The sequence below is a fragment of the Heptranchias perlo genome, chromosome 1 (genome assembly GCF_035084215.1).
Source record: "Heptranchias perlo isolate sHepPer1 chromosome 1, sHepPer1.hap1, whole genome shotgun sequence".
Taxonomy (NCBI): domain Eukaryota; kingdom Metazoa; phylum Chordata; class Chondrichthyes; order Hexanchiformes; family Hexanchidae; genus Heptranchias; species Heptranchias perlo.
This window is the reverse complement of record NC_090325.1, coordinates 136,897,044-136,914,904: the sequence shown is the minus strand read 5'-3', so window position 1 is coordinate 136,914,904 and position 17,861 is coordinate 136,897,044. Positions and strand designations below refer to the sequence as shown.

The 17,861-nt window shown below is 42.5% G+C and overlaps 1 protein-coding gene across 1 annotated transcript in view; it reads left to right on the top strand.

Moving 5' to 3' along the window:
• The window catches only part of ablim2 (actin binding LIM protein family, member 2), a 378,415-nt gene that overhangs the window by 135,490 nt on the left and 225,064 nt on the right, over window positions 1-17,861 (top strand). The gene's annotated exons all lie outside the window — the stretch shown is intronic.

Genomic DNA, 17,861 nt, shown 5'->3' with positions numbered 1-17,861 from the left:
AGGTTGCATAAACTGGATGGGTTATAGCAGCTGTAATCTTAGATACAGGTATATTTTTTCCTTCATTATATGTTAGCACATGGGATACTTTCTGCTTATGGTATGAAAAATTATTAACCAAAAGTGTCGCATTTGTTCTTGAATTCCTTAAAGATTCAATGTTCTAGTAATGCATACCTTCATTTGATCACTGAATTTTATTGAATTAAATTATGAACAGTGAATAAAGAGCTATGTTATAATCTATATGTACACTTAGATTCTTGTTAAAATATTAATTTCATTTCTTGTATATTAGTAGTGGGGGTGTTAGGAGTTCGAGGGAATGCAATTAGTCTTGACTTCAACACAGTGCGAATGCACGGAGGAGGAAGAACATATTTGGCATATAGAAAGAACAGGAAAAAAAACGGTGCAATGAGCACACTTATATCTACAAACTAGAAGAAGATAAGAACGATCTGGAACAAGAAAGGGCCATTCAGCCCATCAAAGCTTAACCCTCCAGCATCTTAACTTTCCCACTCCAACATCCAACCAAATTTTGACCTTTGTTCCTGTTATCTTGCTTGGCAGTTTATTCAATGCAGTTATAACTTTTTTTAAAACAAAACAGCCCTTTGCTAAGACTTACTATTCACAGCTAATATCTGAATGGGGTTGATATCTACATGGGAGTTTTATAAAGGTTCAAAAGATCTTGTACTCCCATGCTAGCTGACATTGTAAATCATCCCTTCAGGTACCATTCTCCCTCCTTTTCAAAACTGCCTAGTTTTTAGACCTCCATTCACCACGTTACTTCTGCAGCTGTTGATTTGCTGAACTACTGCCTTCTCTCCACCTATGATGCCCCTGTAACCAGAAAAATCTTTACTTCTTCCATCCTGGTAATTTCCCCTGGAATGGTCTCCAGCTTCACTCCCTCGAGTCTAATGCGTGAAGACTCAAGTGTATCTGAGACACAACTTGTTTAGTAAGAGTCATCCTGGAGAGCAAAGATAATTCCCGGCTTTCATTTCCTCAAACCCTTCTCCGTGGCCACTCCATCCTTACCTCCAATGTGCAAGGAGCACATGGAGTTCTTTGTCACTAGGATTGAGATCAGCTGTCTTTGCTGCTTCCCCTTGCCCACTCAACTAAACATTCTCCCCCGCCCCTCAACCATAGTCCTGAACATAAATACTCACTCACTGACAGACGTCTCCCCCATCTCCCTCCATGCCCTCTCAGCTTGACTATGGTCCCCTTTCCTTAGTGCTTAGGGCCTAGATGGCCGCCAATAGTGGGGGATGCACGACAGACCAGAGGTGGAGAGCTCGGAGAATTGTAGGGCTGAAGGAGGTTAGAGAAAAGGAGGAGAGAGGTCATGGACGGATTTGAAGATGAGGATGAGAATTTTAAAATAGAGGCGTTGCTGGACAGGGAGCCAGTGAGAGGTCAGCGCGCAGAGGGGCAATGGGTGAATGGTGCAAGTTAGGATATGGGCAGCAAAATTTTGGTTGAGCTTAAGTTTATGGAGGATGAAAGATGAGCGGCCAGCCAAGAGAGCATTGGAATATTCGAGTCTGGAGGTATCAAAAGCGTGGATAAGGGTTTCAGCAGCAGATGAGCTGAGGCAAGGGCAGAGATGGGAGATATTATAGCGGTGGAAGTGGACAGTCTTTGTAATGGAGGATATGGGGTCAGAGGCTCATCTCTGTCAAATAAGACATCAAGGTCGCGAACAGTCTGGTTCAGCCTCAGACAGTAACCAGGTGGAATCGGTGGCTAGTGAACGGAGTTTGTGGCGGGAACCGAAGACAATGGCTTCGGTCTCCCCAATGTTTAATTGGAGGAAATTTTGTTTCATCCAGGACTGGATGTTGGACAAGCAGTTTGACAACACCAAGGCAGTGTAGGGGTCAAGAGAGAAGGTGGTGAGGTAGAGCTGGGTGTCGTCAGCGTGGATGTGGAGCCTGGCATTTGATTTTAGGATGATGTTGCCGAGGGGCAGCATGTAGATGAGAAATAGGAGTGGGCAAAGGATAGGTCCTGGGGGGTTTCCAGTGCCACCGAGGTGGGAAGAGAAGCAATTGCAGGAGATTCTCTGGCTATGACTGGATAGGCAAGAATGGAACCAGGCGAAGGCAGCCCCACTCAGCTGGCGTTGAAGGTTGGTGCAGTCAATTGTGTCAAAGGCTGCAAACAGGTCGAGAAGGATGCGGAGGGGTAATGGACCACGGTCACAGTCACATAGGATGTCATTTGTGACTTTGATTAGGGCTGTTTTAGTGCTGTGGCAGGGGTGGAAACCTGATTGGAGAAGTTCAAACATGAAGTTGCGGGAAAGATGGGTACGGATTTGGGAGGCGACAATACGATCAGTAACTTTGGAGAGGAAATGGAGGTTGGAGATGGGGCGGTCGTTTGCAAGGACACGGTCAAGGGTTGGTTTTTGAGGAAGGGGTGATGACGTCATAATTGAAAGGGAGGGGGGATAGTACCTGGGACCAGAGGGATGTGGCAGTTGCAGCTGAACAAATGGTCTCAATCTTAGTGACCAAAGAAGTCCATGAGCTTCTTGCACTTGGAGATGGAGAGGAGAGGCGTTTAAGGAGACAGTTGGTAGTGGGGAAAAGAAACCGGGGATCATCTTTGCATTCCAGGATGATCTAGGAGTAGTGAACAGTCTTAGCAGGTTTGGCATTGAATGGCTAATCCAGTTGTCCGCCATAAATGTTCAAATCTGCATCCCTTGGACTTAAGGAAGTGAAGCTGGGGGCTGTACCAAGGAGAATGACCAGGGTTGGAGAGTGTAAGGGTTTTACTGAAGACAAGGGCATTAAAGGTGAGGGTTTGATTTGAGCAGATCCGTATATGCAGAAGTATCTGGGTGAATGGAAGCCCAAAGGCTGGACAGTTGGGAGTTTGAACGTGCTGTTGTAAGTAACTTGGAGGATTGTTTTTTTTTTCAGGGGTGGAGGCAGAAGGAAGTGGGGTTAGGAGGGGGAAGAGGGATGTGACTGGCGAGGGATGCAGGGCAGTGATCAGAGATGGCTTATCCGTGATTGAAACAAAGGCACTAGAGAGGCCACGTGAGATGGTAAAGTCTAGGGGATGGCTGTGAATATGGGAAGAGAGTTTATATTGAAGGAGAGGTTATGGGGGGGACAGGAAAGCAGTGAACTCAGTGGGGAGAGGGCAAGATGAGATGAAATAGAGGATAATTAGTATAGGCGAGGGGGGTGGAACAAGGTGAGGTGCTCAAAGGAGGAGAAGGCGCCAGAGGTGGAGAAATTTGCAGGGCTATGTGGTAAGAGCAAGGGAGTAGGACTAATTGGATACATATTTCAGAGTTGGCACAGACATGATGGGACGAATGGCTTCTTTCTGTGCTGTATAATTCTAGGAGTAGGGGGACAGACCACGGTGAAATTTGGTGATAAGGGTCACTCCGCCATCGCGACAGTTTGGGCAGGGCAGGTGATGGAAGGTATAGCCAGGCGGGGTGGCTTCAGTAAGGGGGAAAGTGTCATCACCCATCAGCCAGGTTTCCGTCAAGGCATTGATGTCTATGCAATCTCCCATAATAAGGGCATGGATGGCAAGTGAACGGACATTCTGGAAGGAGATGTAGAAAGGGGGGTCCACATTGTTGATCCACTTTCAGAATCCACAGGGTCAGCGATGGGAGGGATGAGTGGGACGGAAAGGAGGTTGACGAGATTAGCCCCCAGCTGGGTGGGAAGATCGACAGGAGTATAGTGCGGATTGCTGCTTGTCAGGAGGCAACAATAAATGCCTTGATGGCCCCTTCGCGGATTGTTGAGAGAAGCACGGAGGGAAACTGCGGGCTTATCCAAGAGGGAGTCAAGCCTGGGATGGCAACAGGAGAATAGGAAGGTCAAGGAGTAGGGAACTGTTGGGGTAGGGATTTGAAGGGGCAAACTGCCCAAGAGGGGAGAAATGAAAAGAGGCATGACTGGGTAACAGGAAGGGAATGAGACAGGAGAGAAGGGCCCAAGGGGTAAAAGAGAAGAGAAAGAAAAAGAGATAGAAATAATGATCTCTGGTCCAAAATGCACACGTAAGTGGACACGGAAACTCTCAGGTTACATAGGTATGACAAAGATTAGGATATATATGTCATGTTTGTAAACGGAGAATAGGTAGGAGACAAAAAAAAGTCCAAAGTTAAAGTCCGTGGTCCCGCACTGGAATGAAGTTGACTTCTAGATAGCGTGTAATCAGTTTGGAGCACTGATGTCCACATTCGGAGAGAAGTGCGGAGGGTGAGTGAGTCTTGGAGCTGTTTGAGAGGCAGAGTATCAGTTAGAAGTAATTCCATGGAAAATGGAGAGCCAAGGAGGTGTGGAGGATTGACCATCAGCCAGCACAGTTGATACAGGGAGGGATGAATGGAGTCAGTGACAATGGGAAGCAGGCAAAAAGTGGCAGAGCAAAAGTCATTCAGCAGCAGTGGAGCAGAATCCAGAGCAGGATGGGAACCAGCAGAAACAGATCAAAGCTAGCTTAGCATAGAGTGAAAAATTCCTGGCAGTGGAGCAGAAAACTGAGGACGCAGCAGCAGGTTGGATACTAGAATCGAGATGACCCAGCTCCAGCTAAACACTGGGAAGACCAAAGCCACAGTCTTCAGCCTCCATTACAAAATCTGTATCTTTGCCACTGATTCCATGGCCACTGTCTCAGGATGAAAAAGACTGAATTGGATGCTGTGGTTGCAAACAATCAAAAGACACTATATAAATACAAATTGTTTTTGTAGTAGTCTATTAATTCTCCATTAACTGGCTAAGTCAAAACTAGCTTTTTTTGAAAAAAGGCTGTTTAATGGGCTGTATGTGTTCCAGAATGTTTTATGGGGATATCACAATGACCAACAGTGTTTAGTGATCACAATGCTGTCTGAACAGTTAAATGTGTTATGGCCAATTGCTGATTTACTATGAATAAATAGAGAAGATTGTAAATAATGAGGCTGAATATCATTTTGCTCTTGCTCCATCTTTACATGGCAGGGTAGTAACAGGACGAAAGATTTAAAAACAAATCGCTGACTTACTGCTGGAGTCCGCCAATTCCAATTTTTGGGCGGACCTCGATTTAGGTGGCCAGCACTCCCACTGGAAACAGGTGGGGCCTTATTAATATATTTAAATAGGAGTCTATACACAATACAATTTTGATGTTAATCAGTGATACAAGGCTGCTTCCTCAACCCACCCATAAACCCCGGGCAGTACTGGTTGGGAGGCGACCGTCTGCAGTGTTAGTTGAAAGGATCATAAGATGCAGCCAGGTAAAGCTGTAAACAGATCTGGCAATGACTTTTTCTTCATTGTTTTTGGGACTTTTAAGCCTTAAAGGCTCCCTTAATTTTAACTCCTTGCTGCTTGGTGTGCTCTTTACATTTCCCTGTTGCTTAAATCTGCTGTTCCGTTGACAACCTACCCTCTTGATTTATTTCAGCGCTTCTCTTTAAGGTGCTGCTGTAGGCCCACACCAGTCTCTACCCAGCCAGATTTCCCACCCTCCCAAACAGCGAGCTGCCTATAAAAAATGCGATTAGCTCTGGCAGCTCGCTTGTTCGACTTAAATGAGGTCCAACCACGAAAATTGATTGGGCCTCTCGTCCCACCCACCGCCCACCCATGTAAACCAGATACAAAAAACAACCTCATTAACTGGCAAGATAATGCATCACACTATATTTGCGGCTAAAAAATTGTTTTTTAAAATGAAAAACTAGACCAGTAACCTTCATTGTAAAAGTTTGTATTGAAGTAGATACGTCCAGCTAGAAATTTGGGTGTGCCCATTTTTAGCCACTGCCTCGACAAACCAATCTTGCAACGGGGATCTCAAGCATGCCTTAAGCATATGCAAAGGGTCTAATGCCTGTTTCAGGTGTGGGTAAAGGACACCTCTTGTTTGTCCTTACCCAATATGGCGGGTGGCGCACTTCCAGCCTGCCATTTTGGGGACCTAGGTTGTCATCTCCTAAAGCACATCCTTTCTCAGTTGACTCAAAAGTGGGATTATAAAGAGTTCCTGGAGCAGGCTGTTCCTATTTTATCATAAACTGAATGGGCTGGATTCTCCTCTGAATTACCCCCTGTTTTTGGGTGATTTTTGGAGTTTTAAATGGAGTAAATTGGATTCTAGGATGCTACTTCCTCAAATTGGTCACTAAAAGACTGCACTAATTATCCTCCAGAAAAATCACCAGTTCCCTTTTTAAGGCCCACCTGAACCCTGATCCGCTGCATGCAAATGGGGTCAACCCCCTCTGACCTATTTCCCTCAATTTGAACCCCAAACCTATCCCCAAGTAATTACCACCACTATATAAGTAATTGTAGGAGTTGCAGGAAAGTATCCCAAAGTGGCACATTGAGAAGGCCATTTTGTGCTTTCTATCTGAGAAGTTGCAGAAACTGATTGTAAATAATCTTTGATGTCAATTTGTAAAATTAATCATTATGTTAATGAATGTATTTTGTAGCCCACTGTGGTCATAGTGTGTTTTATTAAAATAGCTAAATGATTATTCCTATGATCATATGGTACTGTTGGTGAAATATTAATCAGAGATATGGTCCAAAATAAGCTGGCAAAACTTGGTATTACAACTATAAGATATTACTTTGTATGGAGTCCACAAATGCATAAACCAATAGTGCTTTATTTGGAAACAACTAACAACAGAATTAATTCATCCTATAGGAAGGACTTTATAATAAAGACTCTCTTCACTTGAATGACTTTTTGTCACTGTTTCTGCTACAATCGAAGAAAGAACGAACTTGCATTTATATAGTGTTTTTCACAACCTCCAGACATCCCAGTGCATTTTACAGCTAATGAAGTACTTTTTGAAGTGTAGTCACTGTTATACTGTAGGAAATGAGGCAGCCAATTTGGACATAGCAAGGTCACACAAACAGCAATAAAATAAATGACCAGATCATCCGCTTTAGGTATTGATTGAGAAATAAATGTTGGCCAGGACACTAGAAGAATTCCCCTGCTCCTGTTGGAATAGTGTTGAGAGATCTTTTATATCCACCTGATAAGGCAGACGGGGGCCTCAATTTTAACGTCCCGTCTGAAAGATGGCACCTCCGACAATACATCACTCCCTCGGTACTGTACTGAAGTGTTAGCCTGGATGATGTACTCAAGTCTCTGGAAAGGGGCTTAAACCCACGACCATCTGACTCAGAGGAGAGAGTGATACCACTAAGCCAAGGCTGACACCTCAATCAAAGACTAAAACCGTTCTCTCTCAAACAGAAAATGCCAGCTTAAGATTATCAACAGAAACTAGTATGGAAATGTATTTCTTGGATAAGTTACACAGAATTATTACAGAATGGCAGTTTGCTTTTGCAGTTCCAGGGAATATTGACAGCTGTAGTTACTCACTCCTCTTAGAACAGTGATGACAATCCCAGTAGTATAAATACAATGCGCTTTACAAACCCATTCTGTCTGCCTGTATGATCTGGACGATTTGGTTTAGTTTTAGCTTCTAATAAGTAAGTATCTTTTTATGACTAAAAGATGTTGTTAATAGCTGAAGTCTGAGTTTGTCTCTGGATCAAGCTATTATTGCTGCATTCAAAATAGTAAAGATGTCATAATGGAAGTGTCTGATATTGTCAAAGATGTCAGGCAAGGTTCTTCCCATGACACTAGATGGGGGTAGAAATGGTGCAAGGAGAGGATTCTAATTTTGTTTGCATTCAACTCAACTGCTATTTAGACCGCTGCGAAAAGCATATCAATGTTGCCCTCCCCAGGTTATCATGTACCAGTCCTGATTAGAGTGAGGATGTGTCCATGCTAATCAGCTGGAGTTTCCACCGTTCTCCCTGGTGTTCAGTTTTTCCTCATTCAGGCACATTTTGGCCAAATGAAAATAGCACACAACCAACAAATTGTGCATTAAAAAAAATGACAAATATTGTAAAAAAAAAAGCACAAAGGAGGCCACTTTGGTCCCCATAAGTAGCCATGAAGTCTGGGGGGGGGGAAAAAAGCTTGCCTACCAATTCAGAGATAGAATGATCAAAAAAACCAGAAATGATCAGAGACAGGCAATGTACTGGTAAAGCTGAAGCAGAAATAGAGGAAGGAAAAGAGAGAAGAAATTGAGAAATAAGACATTATTATAAATAGAAAGAAAACACTAAATATGCTGGAAATTAGATGACGTTGATAGCTCTTTCAGAGATCCAGCATAGGCACACTGGGCTGGATGATCCTTTTGTGCTATGAAGTTCTATGATTGAATCTGAAATAAAAACAAAATGCTAGAAATACACAAACTGGAAAGAGAAAAATGGGAGGATGGATAAACAACCAATACTCCAATCACAGAAAGGGACCTGAAGATTCCTTTCCATGATGGCCAACAGGACCTTGATTGTGATTGTTGCATTTCCTGGGCCTCTGCTCTCACCTCTTCCCCATCTCTCGCAAAAAAAACGACAAGGCTCACCTTGCCAAGCCTTCCAACTCACCAACCTCTGAATTTATCAGTTAATTTTCTCCTATTTATATTTTAATGACCCCCCTCTATGTGATTTTTTTTTTCTAACATTCCCCTTCAATCCTCAATCCATGCCCCTTTACTACTGGTTTGCCAACCAATGGAATGAATTGTTCATTGTTTACTCTCTCACTATTTCCCCTTTCAAAACCTTTCATAATTTTGAAAACCTTCGTTAGACTCATTCTTAATCTTGTCTGTTCGAATGAAAAAGCCCCAATTTTTCAAGCCTTTCTTCATAAGTATAACGTCTCATTCCTAATATAATTTTACTGAATCTTGGAGCCTTCTACAGCTCTAATTTCCTTCCTGTAGATGCCCAGAACTGCATGAAATACTCCAATGTCTTGTACAAATTCAACATCACTTCCTTGCTTATGTAAATATCAGTTGTAGTTGTTTGTTTAATATTCAATGTACCTCATTACATTTTTGGGTTATTTCCAACCTTTATTTTAGGTTTTTCAGCTCTGATCCCATAGATTATTCTGATAAGCGAGTCTGAGTGTCTTATGCTGGTATAACAAATAGAAAACCCTTCTATTAATTATTTTTAAGGTACTGAATAATGTTATGCCTCCACTGGATCCCTCTCCAGTCCTTATGTGATGAACATTATACCTGATCTTATAATATTTAAATAATTAAATATTGGTTCTGGGTTTAAACTATTAAGCAAATTTATTAAACAAATATGTAAAATGATAGAATATGTATATATTTTCAGTAAAAATTCTATTAACTATCTCCTTTTTTAAAAAAAAAGTCGCAATCTATTTGCTAAATTGTTTTATAACTAACCTTTGTGCATCTAGTTTATTTTTGTTTACTAACCATGGGAGCTAGCTGATCTACCTTGACTTTCTGTAAAGTCAGTTCAACTCAGCCCCAGTCGAATGATTCTCCTTTGTTCACTCTTTTTATACCCCACAAACAATGGCCGAAGCTTTCGAGTTCTTTATAATTGCCAACCACATTCAAAAATATCTGGTTGTCATCACCACAACTAAATAAATGGTGAAGCCTATAATGTATTGACTCCTCGCTCAAGCCTGTTACCATGGAAACAATACCGATAAACTTTGCAGCTTATGTACCCATATAACCTGGAACGATGCATGAACTTTTCAAAAAATGTGTTAAGCCTGAATTAAATTAAAGGGACAACTACAAGACAGAACTAGTACATTTTTGTTGCACCCCAAACTCAGTATCCAATTTGTCTCTTTATAGCTTTTTCTACATGTATTCTCACCTTTTAAAGATCGATTTTTTTGCTGCACCCATCAATCTTTCTGTTCCTCTACTTTTAATTATGGTGGAATACCTTTCACTGTTCTTTTTCCCAAAGTGCACTATTTTATATTTCTGTGCAATGAACTGCTTCTGCCACCATAATGGTTGGAAAATTGTGTGTAGTACATGCCCAAATTTCCAATATGTGCTACCAGCAGCTGAGGCTTCCCCACCGGCAGTGCGAAGTGAGAAAACTACGTCTTAGAGGTTTACCCATGACTAATCTGCCTAGAATTTTCTGGTTAATCCTTTTTTACCTTTTTTGAACAGGGGTGTAAAATTTGCCAGTCCTTTGGCAAAATTCCTGTTTCCATAGGTAATGCCTCTGCTATCTCTTCCCCAGCCTCCTTCAGTGTTCTTTCCCCAACCTCATTACATATACCATCTCAGTCTGGTGGCTTTTCTATTTTTAGTCACACAAAGTATTTTAATGCTGTGTGCTTTTAATTATTTATGTCCATGCTCTTTATCTTTCATGTTCTCCTCAGGTACTGTTATTCCCACTTTTACCTTCCTCTGTAAAAACTAATGCAAAATATTTAGAGTTTCTCTGCCATTCCCTCACTCTTAAATGCAAAATGACTCTTTTTACTCTAAAGGATCTGACCCCTTTTTGAATATTCTTTTGCTTCTTACATGCTTATAAAAGGTTTTGCTATTTTACTTTACGAGGACCACCAGTCTTCTTTCATACTTCCTCTTCTCCTTCCTTTCAGGTTGCACCAATTCTAGAATCTTCTCCACTTGCTCGGTAATGTCCCTTATCCTGGTATCTGGGATGCAAAAGACAAATCAGGACTCCCAGTCTCGGCAATAGAAAAAGCCAACCTATCCCTCTGATAATAGAATTCTCTGTAACTACCACTTGTCTTTTCTCAATGTTAATTACTACTGCTAGAGAAACCAGCTTGGGGCTGTTGCGTCTGTGCCAGGAATTAAGTTTCTAAACGCAGAGTCTTAGTTTTACAGATTTTATTAGAGGAAATGATACTCACAGATAACGTACATGATGATGCAAAGGTTGCAGGAGATCTTGTTACAGTTGTTGAGTTTGGTCGCAAGGGGGATTAGCCCCTGTGTATTCCCCTAAATTCCTTACAATGATCTTGTTTTTTTAAACTATTGCATCACCTTCTCCAGGACCTTCACTCTTGGTTTTAAATTGACTTATATCAGCTCAGCATTCCAGAGAGTGGGTCATGACAGAAGCAAATACAAAGAAGCTTGCACCACAGTGCCGTAGCATTGCTCGTCCTTATCTACAACAACAACTTGCATTTATATAACGCCTTCAACGTAGTAAAATGTCCCAAAGCGCTTTACAGGAGCGTTAGCAATCAAAATTTGACACTGAGCCACAAAAAGAGATATTAGGACAGGTGACCAAAAGCTTGGTCAAAGAGGTTGGTTTTAAGGAGCGTCTTAAAGGAGGAGAGCGAGGCGGAGAGGTTTAGGGAGGGAATTCCAGAGCTTAGGCCCTAGGCAGCTAAAGGCACAAACGCTGCTGATAGAACGATGAAAGTCGGGGATGCACAAGAGGCTAGAATTGGAGGAGCACAGAGATCTTGGAGGGTTGTAGGGCTGGAGGAGGGGACAGAGATGTGGAGGGATTTGTAAACAAGGATGAGAAGTTTTAAATTGAGCCGTTGCCAAACCAGGAGCCAATGTAGGGCAGCGACATTATAGGTATCTAGCACTGTATTTCTACCAAACAACTTTAGACTTTCAGGAGTTTCATGCAGTGCATCTACCTAAATCCTCTTTCCACTCACCCCACCCCCCACCCAGGAGGATACTCACCTGCTTGCCTTCCTCTGCCACATTATTCTGCTCTACAGGAAGTCTCTATGATGGGATATTCATTAATATTTTGTTAGCAACACCTTGGAGATCAGGAGGGTACGTGCATGACTTCCTGATTCCACTGAAGGTTCCCAAGCAAAAGGCTCCTCCAATACTGGAAGAGCACGATGCCTGGCTGGGATTTTTTTCTTGTATAAAGGTTTTGTTGAATTCAGCAACGTTCACCTACTTGAGTGAGAGAACGTTATGGGTCATAATTGAATTTTAAACTTTTATTTACCAGTTTTCTTGTAGTTCCCACCCTTTATTTTGGAGGTGGATGTGTTTATTTATTTTCTAAAAGGCTTTCATTGCCTCGAAACATACTTGAAAAATCAATTTTACAACCAATTAAATGTTCAAAATGTAAGGATTGGAGTAACATTTTAACACAACTTCATATTGTCAGTTGGAGGCATCTGAAATCTCTCGACGTCCCACTCAGCAAAGAACTCCTTGCAAACACCTTAGAGTCCTGTAAAATGAGAAAAGGCTCAAATAATGCACAGTAGCATGGAAATTCCTGGGATCCTGTTCTGCAGCAGAGAGGAACCCCCATCCACCCTCTTCCATGGCTGGAGACCCCATCCCAAATTTTGAGGATAGGGTCATTTGCATTACCAGGGCGAGTCACTGGTGCCTGCAAGGATGCATCAGCAGTGACCACCCCAATCTGAACTATTTCGCCCTTATAAGGCAAAGCGGAGTCATCCAGAGACCCAACTGAGCTAAAGAAAAACAACTGTTTTAAACTCTTTGGCTCCCACTGGAGCCACTCCAATTAGAGAAAATCGATTATCTTACTCCAGTAAAAGATAGGGCTTTTAGAAGGCCTCAAAGGGACTTGTGCCAGGCCTCAACTGGCGTGACTTCTGCTGAGGTCTATAAACGCGTAAAGGGTGAAAATTCTTGGAAAAGCCTGGGAAGTCCCTTGATGCACCTTCACTCACAGCCCCCTCCCATGGCTGGAATTTAAAGGTCCAGTCCAAATGGGATGGAATCCTAGCGGTGCTGGTGTAGGTCGATATTTCACTCCACACCAGGCATAAATGCAGCTTACGTCCTCTCCTGCCATAGGAGTCTCGGAGCCAAATTCTGTGAGGGCAAGTTCTTATAACAAATGTTAGAAAGTTTAGGATAATTACTTAAGCTCACTTATCTACAAGCATACAGTCAAGGACCAGTAAGAAAGCAATATATTTGGTAGTAAGAACTCAGTCACCTTCATCCACGATAGATATTTTAACCTGCAGTTGAGGGGCTTGTGGAATCTTAGACATCATCTTGAGTTGCTGTGGCGCATCAGAGCAGATTTTAGAGTACAGCCCATGCTCCATGACATAGCATCACTCAAGCAATATATTGGCCCAGAATTTGCTGCCAAAATAACAGTGAGTTTAATGGCACTCGCTGTTATTGATGTGCAAATCGTCCAACAACTTGTGGTGAGGAAGAGATAATCTGTGAATTATGAATCGCCACAAGTTGCTGGACGATTTTCACCGCTCTGCAGTTAGCCTCGCGAAAATGGCAGCTCGCCTTCAACTTCCCCATGAGTTTCATGAAGTTTCTGCATTTGCGCATTAATTACCAATTAAATTTGCCGTAGAAGGTTAGGGCTTTCACTTAACAGGGGAAGTACCTTTTTAACGAGATTTATGTTGTTGCAATACCAATTAACCTTTCCAGCCCAGAATGGAACAACTGAAACCGTGGGGTCTCATTCCTACAGTTAGTAAATTGTTGTTAGAGATTTTTAAAATTTAAACTTTAAGTGTTTTCTTACTTTTCCTTTCTGTCTCTTTTTTCTCTCAATCAAATCTTTCTTTCCCTCTTCTTTCCCTTTCTGTACCTGATTTGACTCTAATCCACCCTCCTTCTCAGTCCTTCCTCTGTTTCTTTCTCAATCCTTAAATCTCATTAAGGAGATAGGCTGTTGATCCTGTCGTTTACAGAGGTCCCAGATGCCCCTTTGCCCTCGCCATTATCAGCTCGCACTTCCAGCAAGTCTGGACGTAAAAAATTTTCGAGCTGAAGGTTGAGGGAAAAAGTCTAACTAACGGGGCATGCCACAAAATGCTTCGCTCTAGCAAAATGTGGGCCGATATCTCTGATGTTCGTTGTGCCCAGGCACGCTGGAATGGCTGCTGGGTGATTCAAATATGAGAAAGTCGGATGTGTCCCTTTACCCGACTGATTTTCCAATATTTGCTGTACCCGGGTGAGCTAGTGCACCTGGGCACAGACCCGTTCTTATGTTAATAAGGGCTTGTTATGCAATACTGAGAAGACACCGAGTTCTTCCCTGTAGGATCCCCTTTCCTGCAAAGAGTACCTTAGGCAAGTAGCAGAAATTCTGCTCGCCTGTATCTATACTGCATTATTGCTTTATTGTAGTTTTTATTCATCTGGTGTATGCATAAGTAAAATAATGACATCTCATCATTTATTTATCAATGGAAAGCTAAAAAGAGACTGCAGGCCTCTTTATTACAATATCTAGTGTACACACCAATTGTGAAGATACCAGAGAAGGATGACATTGTTGCAGATTACTGCAATGTCTTTGATAGCATACTTTTAAGTAACACAAGTAATTCCATAATCATTTTAATAGAAAGATTTATTGCCCTTAATGTCCTTTCTATGTGTAATAATTGATGAAGACAGCACAGACAGAATGTAATAGCTGTCTACCAGTAATGAATACAGATTAGTATACTGGCCTAGTACTGCACTGGAGAGAATTGATATTTATTTCAGAAAGTGGCATACGCCTTATTCCTATTACATTTTTAATGTAAGTTTAATGTTCCCTCAACAATGTACTGTTGATAAGTGACCTGATCATCAATGAGCCACATCATTGCAGTGATGTTCCATGTTCCCTTGCATGTAAGTTCAACCCCAAATGATCCCTGTGCTGAACTGAAAGAGCTGAAAGTCTTGCGGTCAGTTTCATGGCAGGGAGAGACTGCCGCAGTCAAGGAAATGAAAGAAAAATGGTTGGAAGGAAAAAAGATTTGATTCAAATTAGGAATGTGAATGCTGTTCCTTGCAACCAATGACAATGACAGAAACTGAAACAGGATACCTTCATTTCAATGATCATTTCTAATTTCCAGCAAAGACCTTGAGAAAGGTATATTGCCAGTTCAAAACTTGCATTTCTAAATGATTATCATTTCTAATCTGTTTGGCAGAGGCTTACGTGATGATGGTTTATTTTTTTAGAAGATCTGCATTGTTTCAGTGATTTAACAATTATCTGATAAATAAACACAAATAAATCTGCATTTGATTTCATTAAAAATGTGCATCTAACTAATCAAAATTTTCCCTCCATAAACTGGGTCATTTTGAGTAAACAAAACTGTCAAGTCTCACTCAATTCTAACCCGTTTTAATGTATTACTAGCAAATGATATGTTCCCAGGGTGAGTCAGAGGATTCACTGTTGCACAACAATAGGATGTAGGAGGCATCAATGCCATGTAGGAGACAACATCAGGGCCACAGATAAATCAAACTCCACTTTTAACTAAACGGTATTCTGGGATTTTTGTTGGTGCTGCGGGGATTGAATGGGTCTGTTCATTCTTCTGTGAAAATCATAAATTAATGGCCATATATTCCTTCACCTATGTATTTGATTTTTATCCTTTTCTATAGTTTTAAAGCTGGAATAAACAGCAAGATGGTATGCACTATATATTAGTTGGACTTAGACATCGGGGGGGTAGAATTTCTGCAGGGTTCTCCTGAATTCCTGCTGTGACTTCGGCGGAAGATCGACAGGAACTCTGGAGAAACTACGTAAATAGCCAGTTATGTCATTTCCACAGGGTTTCCGCGAATCTTTCACTGAAGTTACAGCAGGAGATCAGGAAAATCTCTGTGGACATTCAACGCACTGGTACTTAGTTGCACCAAGCAGGCATATGGGGTTTAAGTGTTTGGAGTCATTCCTGGGTTTTGTTAGCACTGGGGATGGACCTGGACTTTAGAGTCATAGAGTCATACAGCACGGATAGTGGGCCTTCGGCCCATCGTGTCCGCGCCGGCCATCAGCCCTGTCTACTCTAATCCCATATTCCAGCATTTGGTCCGTAGCCTTGTATGCTATGGCATTTCAAGTGCTCATCCAAATGCTTCTTGAATGTTGTGAGGGTTCCTGCCTCCACAACCCTTTCAGGCAGTGAGTTCCAGACTCCAACCACCCTCTGGGTGAAAAAGTTCTTTCTCAAATCCCCTCTAAACCTCCCGCCTTTTACCTTGAATCTATGTCCCCTTGTTATAGAACCCTCAACGAAGGGAAAAAGCTCCTTAGTATCCATCCTATCTGTGCCCCTCATAATTTTGTACACCTCAATCATGTCCCCCCTCAGCCTCCTCTGCTCCAAGGAAAACAAACCCAATCTTCCCAGTCTCTCTTCATAGCTGAAGCGCTCCAGCCCTGGTAACATCCTGGTGAATCTCCTCTGCACCCTCTCCAAAGCGATCACATCCTTCCTGTAGTGTGGCGACCAGAACTGCACACAGTACTCCAGCTGTGGCCTAACCAGTGTTTTATACAGCTCCATCATAACCTCCTTGCTCTTATATTCTATGCCTCGGCTAATAAAGGCAAGTATCCCATATGCCTTCTTTACCACCTTATCTACCTGTTCCGCCGCCTTCAGGGATCTGTGAACTTGCACACCAAGATCCCTCTGACCCTCTGTCTTGCCTAGGGTCCTCCCATTCATTGTGTATTCCCTTGCCTTGTTAGTCCCTCCAAAGTGCATCACCTCGCACTTTTCCGGGTTAAATTCCATTTGCCACTGTTCCGCCCATCTGACCAACCCATCTATATCGTCCTGCAGACTGAGGCTATCCTCCTCGCTATTTACCACCCTACCAATCTTTGTATCATCAGCGAACTTACTGATCATACCTTTTACATTCATATCCAAGTCATTAATGTAGACCACAAACAGCAAGGGACCCAGCACCGATCCCTGTGGTACCCCACTGGCCACAGGCTTCCAGTCACAAAAACAACCTTCGACCATCACCCTCTGCCTTCTGCCACTAAGCCAGTTTTGTATCCAAAGTGCCAAGGCACCCTGGATTCCATGGGCTCGTACCTTCTTGACCAGTCTCCTGTGGGGGACTTTATCGAAGGCCTTACTGAAATCCATGTATACCACATCCACTGCGTTACCCTCATCCACACGCCTAGTCACCCCCTCAAAAAATTCAAACAAATTAGTCAGACATGATCTTCCCTTGACAAAGCCATGTTGACTATCCCTGATTAATCCTTGCTTCTCCAAGTGGAGACTAATTTTGTCCTTCAGAATTTTTTCCAATAATTTTCCTACCACTGATGTTAGGCTCACTGGCCTGTAGTTCCCCGGTTTTTCCCTACTCCCCTTCTTGAATAATGGTATTACATTAGCGGTTCTCCAGTCCTCTGGCACATCCCCTGTGGCCAGAGAGGTTCTGAATATATGTGTTAGAGCCCCCGCAATCTCCTCCTTTGCCTCACACAGTAGCCTGAGATACATTTCGTCCGGGCCTGGGGATTTATCCATTTTTAGGCCTGCTAAAACCGCCAATACCTCCTCCCGCTCGATGTTAATATGTTCGAGTATATCACAGTCCCCCTGCCGTATTTCTATGTCTACATCGTCCTTCTCCAAAGTGAAAACAGATGCAAAAAATTCATTTAGAACCCCTCCTACATCTGCCGGCTCCACACACAGATTGCCATTTTTGTCCCTAATGGGCCCTATTTTTTCCCTAGTCATCCTCTTACCCTTAATATACTTATAAAACATCTTAGGATTTTCCTTTATTTTGCTCGCCAGTGTTATTTCATGGCCCCTCCTTGATCTCCTAATTTCTTTTTTAAGTTTCCCCCTGCACTTTTTGTATTCCTCTAGGGCTTCCTCCATCTTTAGCCTTTTGTATCTGCCAAAAGCCCTCCTTTTTTTCCTAATCCATTCTCGTATATCCCCTGACATCCAAGGTTCCCTGGAGTTCTTGGAACCACCCTTTACCTTTACGGGAACATGTTGCCATTGTATGGTCTCAATCTCCCTTCTGAAAGACTCCCATTGCTCCGATGCGGATTTTCCTACAAGCAGCTGATCCCAGTCCATTTTGGCCAGAT